The sequence below is a fragment of the Mastomys coucha genome, unplaced genomic scaffold (genome assembly GCF_008632895.1).
Source record: "Mastomys coucha isolate ucsf_1 unplaced genomic scaffold, UCSF_Mcou_1 pScaffold13, whole genome shotgun sequence".
NCBI lineage: Eukaryota > Metazoa > Chordata > Mammalia > Rodentia > Muridae > Mastomys > Mastomys coucha.
The window spans coordinates 58,673,074-58,679,194 of record NW_022196895.1 but is presented as its reverse complement, the minus strand read 5'-3'; the positions used below and the strand labels follow the sequence as shown (position 1 = coordinate 58,679,194).

General features: G+C 43.3%; 1 long non-coding RNA gene across 1 annotated transcript in view; it reads left to right on the top strand.

Moving 5' to 3' along the window:
- LOC116087686 overlaps nt 1-6,121 on the top strand; it is a 19,136-nt gene that overhangs the window by 6,727 nt on the left and 6,288 nt on the right. The window contains exons 2-3 of the long non-coding RNA XR_004117559.1: nt 2,377-2,435; nt 4,519-4,621. This is a non-coding gene — a long non-coding RNA (uncharacterized LOC116087686). The remainder of the gene's footprint in view (nt 1-2,376; nt 2,436-4,518; nt 4,622-6,121) is intronic.

The window sequence follows — 6,121 nt, the reverse complement described above, 5'->3', positions numbered from 1 at the left end:
TTTATGTCTTTCTTAAGATCCTGTATCATCATCATGATAAGTGATTTTATATCTGAATCTTGCGTTTCCAGTGATATGGTGTGTTCAGGACTTGCTATGGTGGCAGAATTGGGTTCTGATGATGGCAAGTGACCTTGGTTTGTGTTGTTTATTTTCTTATGCTTGCCCCCTGCCATCTGGTTAACTTTAGTGCTGCCTGCTTTTGCTAAATCTGACTGGAGCCTGTCCTTCCTGTGATCCTGGTTGTGTCAGAACTCCTCAGAGTCAAGCTGTCTCTGTGATCCTGTGGTTCTGGGGTCCTGGGATCCTGGGCTTGTTAGATCACCTGGAAGTGTGGCTTTCTCTGTGTGTTGTGGGACTGGCTGCAGAGCTTGTGCCCAAGGTCTGCTAAGAACACTAACCCAGACAGACCGGAAGGAACCCAAGTCACTGGGCTGGCAGAGTTCCTGTGTGCATGGTCCCGCTGGTCCCAGTTACTCCCAGTGTTGGGACAGATGTTGGTTCCTGCTCACCTCTGATCCTGGGTGTGTCAGAGTGCCTGAGAGTGGAGCTTCCTCTGGATGTTGTGTGACTGACTGCAGAGCATGCGCCAAAGGTCTGCTCTGGACCCCAGCCCAGACAGACTGGAAGGAACCCAAGTCACTGGACTGTCAGAGTTCCTGTGTGCCTGGTCCCACTGGTCCCAGTTACTCCCAGTGTTGGGACAGATGTTGGTTCCCGCTCACTTCTGATCCTGGGTGTGTCAGAGCACCTGAGAGTGGAGCTTCCTCTGGGTGTTGTGGGACTGGCTCTAAAAAAAGTATTTTAAATAATTTTCACAGTCCACTTGCTATCCTCCTCTTGTTCTGCCCTCTGACAGTTGCCCATCGCATTCCTTTTTCCCTGTCTCCAAGAGGATGTCCCCACACCTCCACATCCTACCACTCCCCTCCAGACCCCCCCACTGCCCTCCCTAGGGCTCCAAGTCTCTCAAGAGCTAGGTTCACCTTCTCTCACTGAGGCCAGACCAGGCAGTCCTCTGCTGTATATGTGTCAGGGGCCTCTGACCAGCCAGTGTATGATTCCTGGTTGGTGACTCAATGTCTGAGAGATCTGGGGATCCAGGTTCATTGAGACTGCTGGTTTTCCCATGGGGTCGCCCTCCTCCTCAGCTTCTTGCAGCTTTTCCCCAGTGTTGGCTTCTTGAGTGCTCTCCCAGTCCCAACCCTGCTTTCCACTGATGAACATTTGTCATTCAGATGGTACCTGTCCTGTCTGCATGTGACATGTCAAAGAACCTTGCAGAGCCTCCCTGTCAGCACACAGTGGCCTTACCTCTCCTTGCAGTCGCACTACATCAGCACATCGCAATGTTTATGCATTTTTCATTAGCGTCATCTCCAGGATGATGGGCAATGCCTGACACGAGAGGCAGAACATTTGGAATCCCTCCTCTTCTTCTCTCCTAGCTCCTCTTCTCATACTCAGCAGAGTCTGGATTTGATATGAGGAAGACATGCACTCAGGTCTTAACACTTAGGTATGGGATGTAAGGCTGGACTGATGGATGGATGTAAATGAGAGGAAACAGCTTTCTCCAGGTCACAGACAGCCCAGCAGAGATGCAGAGCTTTGGGGGAAGGTTCCTTTAAATGATCTCCCAGAAGGTAGATGATGGAACTGGACAATTAGTGTGGGTTCAGATAATGGGGTGTCAAGAATAACAGGGTAAGACATTTGGACATCTGCAGGTTTGTGATAACAAAGGCCAGTTACTTAGTAGAAATCCCTATCTTCATTTCCCCCAGCTCCTACTGTGGTGTGCAATGTGCAGTATTGTATGTCCTGGACGTGATATATAAGTTTATACCCACGAGTGACACATATTAAATTTCAGCCACTAAAAATAGCACAAGTTTCAAAGAATCCTGGAAAGTCACAGATTGACAGCATGACGTATGGCAGGGAGTGGCACCAGCGGCTTCCTCCCGGCACAGCTTAGTCATTGGTCACGGATCCTGCCTCTGTCCCTTTGTGGCCTTTGTTGGATTGAGAGCATAGAAGTGCATGGGCTCTGCTGTCACTCCAAACTGTGACAGGCTAGCTACAGTGAGAAAGGTTGATTCCAGGGTCCATTTCTTTCCAGAAATAAGTCATCTGTGGAAATAGGGAGAGAGCAGGAGGAGAAATCAGCCCAAACAAAGCCTTGAAAAAAATGAGACTTTCTAGATCATAAAATAGTGGTTATAATAGTTGTTTCCTGCACATTCTTATGTAGACAAAGACCAAATCGCATTGATATGAATGTCTTTTCATGCATCCCTAAGGATAAATTACTCAGAATTGGTTGTTGCTTTGGATTAGCTCACATTATAACCCCCCCTTTTTTTTCTGCAGCATGGGTAACCTCAGTCACAAATGGACATTGTATTATCACTCTGAACAAAGTGGAGGAGGTATGTATTCATCGGCTTGCTTCTGAGAACAGAGTGTCTTTTCCTTCTTTTAAACATGTACAAATATTTCATGAGCTTGATTTCATCATATAAACCACCAACATTATGACGTTTAAAGCCATAAGTGAAACTGAACAGGTTCCACTTAGGAAGAATTTATACAAGTTGATTTCATTTATCTACATTTAAGGAGATTAAAAAAAAAAAAAAAAGGACAGAGCAGAGACATGTACTCCTGTCTTACATTGAAACATCTGGTGCATGTGAACAAGTGTGTGTGGGAGGGTGCACATGCCCAAGTATGTATGTGTGTCAGGATGCATGTAGTAGATAGGTGACTGCTGAGTGTCCCTGCATCCCACAGCTCATCTACACTGAGCCCACTTTCTCATTCTCTTACCCTCAGCAGACAGATGGACTGCACTCTTATGCCTTGCCAGACATCATTAGGTTGCGATCCTTAGCCATTCTCAGAGCCTTTGAGTCCTCGGGGCTTCCACAGCTGGTGGTCAGGACGTCCCAAGAAGATGAGTCTGTGAGAAGTTGGCTTTCAATATTAAAATAATGAATAGGCTTTAATGTGATTCTAAAAAACCACTCAAGCAGGAAAAGTTGGCTTAAAGCGCAAGCAGGGGTTTGCAGACAAGCCTCATTTGCATATGCTTTCCACCTGCACTGTTTTTTAGAAACAAAGAAAGGCAGTGGCTTGCCCAGTAGTTGACTTAAAACAAAAACTACCCCTCATTAATATTAGGTATTCTGCTCCAGCCAAACAAATGCCAGTCTCTCTCTGCCTGGATTCCTCCCAAGCCATAAATCTCAAGATTCTGAATGAAAGAGAAGTCAGTTGAATGAAAGCCAGCCTATCCCGGCTCAGCACACCCCTAACTGCTTCAAATTCGTGGTCACGGCAGTAATGGCGAAGAAGCGCATGACACCTGTGACACCTGATCAACATGTCACCCTACAAACAACTGATAATGCTGTGTTTCCCATGTCAGGGCCACCTAGAAACAGCCTTTGAGTTGCCTAAGGCTCCATAGCAGTGAAACCCTTTCATACAAGCCACACAAACCTTGCCGTGGTTTCACACATTGGAACTGGAGTTTAAACCAGGCAGGATTCTTAGACCTTCTGTAGGGACTGGCTTGTTTGTTTGTTTGTCTATCTTGCATGCATTTATCCCTAGTTAGCTCAGTGCTCCTTTAAACACAGCCCAGTCTTTAAAAAAAAAATTAAATCAAATCCCAGGGCAATAATAGGGCAAAGTTATGAACATTTAAGGTGAGACACCAAAAGGCTCCTGAGGCAGTAAGAACCACCATTGAGGTTACTGTTCCCATCAGCCCTTGTGTGGGTGGAACCCAGTGGTCCTGGTGTAGCTTCCTGCTTATATCCAAAGCTTGTTTTACTCTCCTTTGTTCTTTTGTCAAGCAAAATCATACGCAAACACCCATGGGCTTGCTGTAGAATACAAAAGTGAAAAAGGTTATAGTCTCCCTGGATTTTAGGCAAATGAAATATATAGAAGTTTTGTGAAATAACACCTTTCATTGGCACCTTGTTGCAAACTTCCTAATGACCTCCTGAGAAACAACCATCTTGAGTTAGGGGACTATCATGTAGTGTGTCTGTTTTTACATTCTGATTGCATATGTCCATAAATAATAGTTGTGCTTTATGTGCCAAATCAGAAAAATGTCATTTTTAAAAACTTAGCATTATATCTTCAAAATCTACTTTTATTCATAGAACGAGCATGTAGCTGAATTTTAATTCAGCTTATGACTTTTTAAACATGAGTCACATTCACATCGAGTCAGTGTGACTTCTGGATGCATCAACAGTTATTTCTGCAATTGTTTCTGTCTTTGCGATTTCTTACACTTTGCTTTGAGATGCTTCACAAACTGGAAGGCCAAAGTCTCATTTGCTAAACTCTTGGTTGCTCACCTTGGTGCTCCTGTGAAGAGAAAGAACCTGCCAGAAGTGGGCCCCGTGGGATGAAACTGGTCCACTGGGGTGAGTCCTTGAAGAGCATATTGTGACTCTAGTTTCTTCACTTTTTCTGCTTCTCATCCAGCATGGAGTGAGCATTCCATCATGAGATGTTCCTATGTTCTGCCTCATGAAGACCCAGAATGCATCAGAACCAATGGATGGTGGATGGAGCCCCTCTGAAACTAGTAAGTTAAGTTTAGTTTTTTTTTTCTTTGAAGTTTTATATTTGAGATTTTCTCACAGTGAGTCAAAGCCGATTAACCCTGATGGTTTTATTACCTTTTCACTTGTTACAGATATCTGAAGTCATTACTGGTATACTCTAATGCATTATTGATAACAGGAAATTACCGATGTATTCTAATGCTGTTTTCCATTCCACTCCTAAAGCAGTGGCTCTAGGCACAATCCAAGTGTTATCTCCTCTGCTGCTGCATCCTCCTTGACCCATTGTTCACGCTGTCCAGCCAGCAGTTTATTCCAGACACCATCATTAGAACTAGCCACCATAAGCCTGCCATTTATTGCAAAACCCATTACATTTGGAGACAGCATTGAAGAACACCAAGCTCCAGGGGAAGATGTCACATTTTGAACCAGTTGTGAAGTCTACCCAGGGGCACTAATGTTGTGTTCTGACTACCATCTTGGAGGAGACTTGCATCTTGCTTCTGCATCTAGGTGAGAAGAAGAAAGAAAGATGGTACTAAGAGTCTGTGGCCATGAGAGAAAGAATATCCTGCACATCTGATCCCTGGATGGAGGACATCTCTGTCACAATAAAGATACCTCATCTACCATCATGCTCACTCTATCCCCATGAAGAAAGAGCCCTTGAACCTGTCACATTCACCTCATCCTTGTAAGGTGTGGAACAGATGTGACACTGAGGAGCTGGCTGCTCACTATATGTCTGAATAAGTCATCAAATTGAAAGCAAATGAAAGAGTTTTTTTTTTCCATCTTTAAGATCAGAACATTCTGGTAGAACCAAACTTATGCTCATTTGGCTATGACTAACCCAAAGAGAGAAACAAAGCATGATCATCATGATCATCATCATCATCATCATCATCAAACAACAACAACAACAACAAAAACTTCCTCCTACATACAAAGAAAGAAAATTTTAGTAGTTATATTTGGTGCTGTATAAGTAAAAGCCTACCTACCTACTCTCCAACCTCTTTGTCAAACACAACAAATGATAGAAGAATGACCACTAATTCATCTATTATTCGCTCTGTCAATCAATTACAATGACTACCCTAACTGGAACTATTAATATGTTAAGGCTTCAGTCTGCCATTTATTCTTTGTTTTCTGTGTATTCCCCTTCTTAAATTGCCTATCTGTGGTTTATTTGAAAGCTTTTAGAATTAAACTTTCATGTATCAATAGTTTTAAAGTGGTATCTTATTGTACAGAGTTTCATGGTTCTTCTAAACATTATGTACAAGCAGACAAAACCCCAGCATGCCAGCATTATATACAAACAAACCCTGATGTGTAAAGATGTTTCTTACCTTTGAGTTTCCTGAGACTCTTCACTTCTAGCAGAATTGGCCTAACCACATTTTTTTTCTATATACTGAGCACTTCAGAAAAATGCTGAGTTCTGTTTCCAAACCAAATGTAGGTCAGAAAAGGGAATTAAGACATTTATGTGTATATTGTTGTTTTTC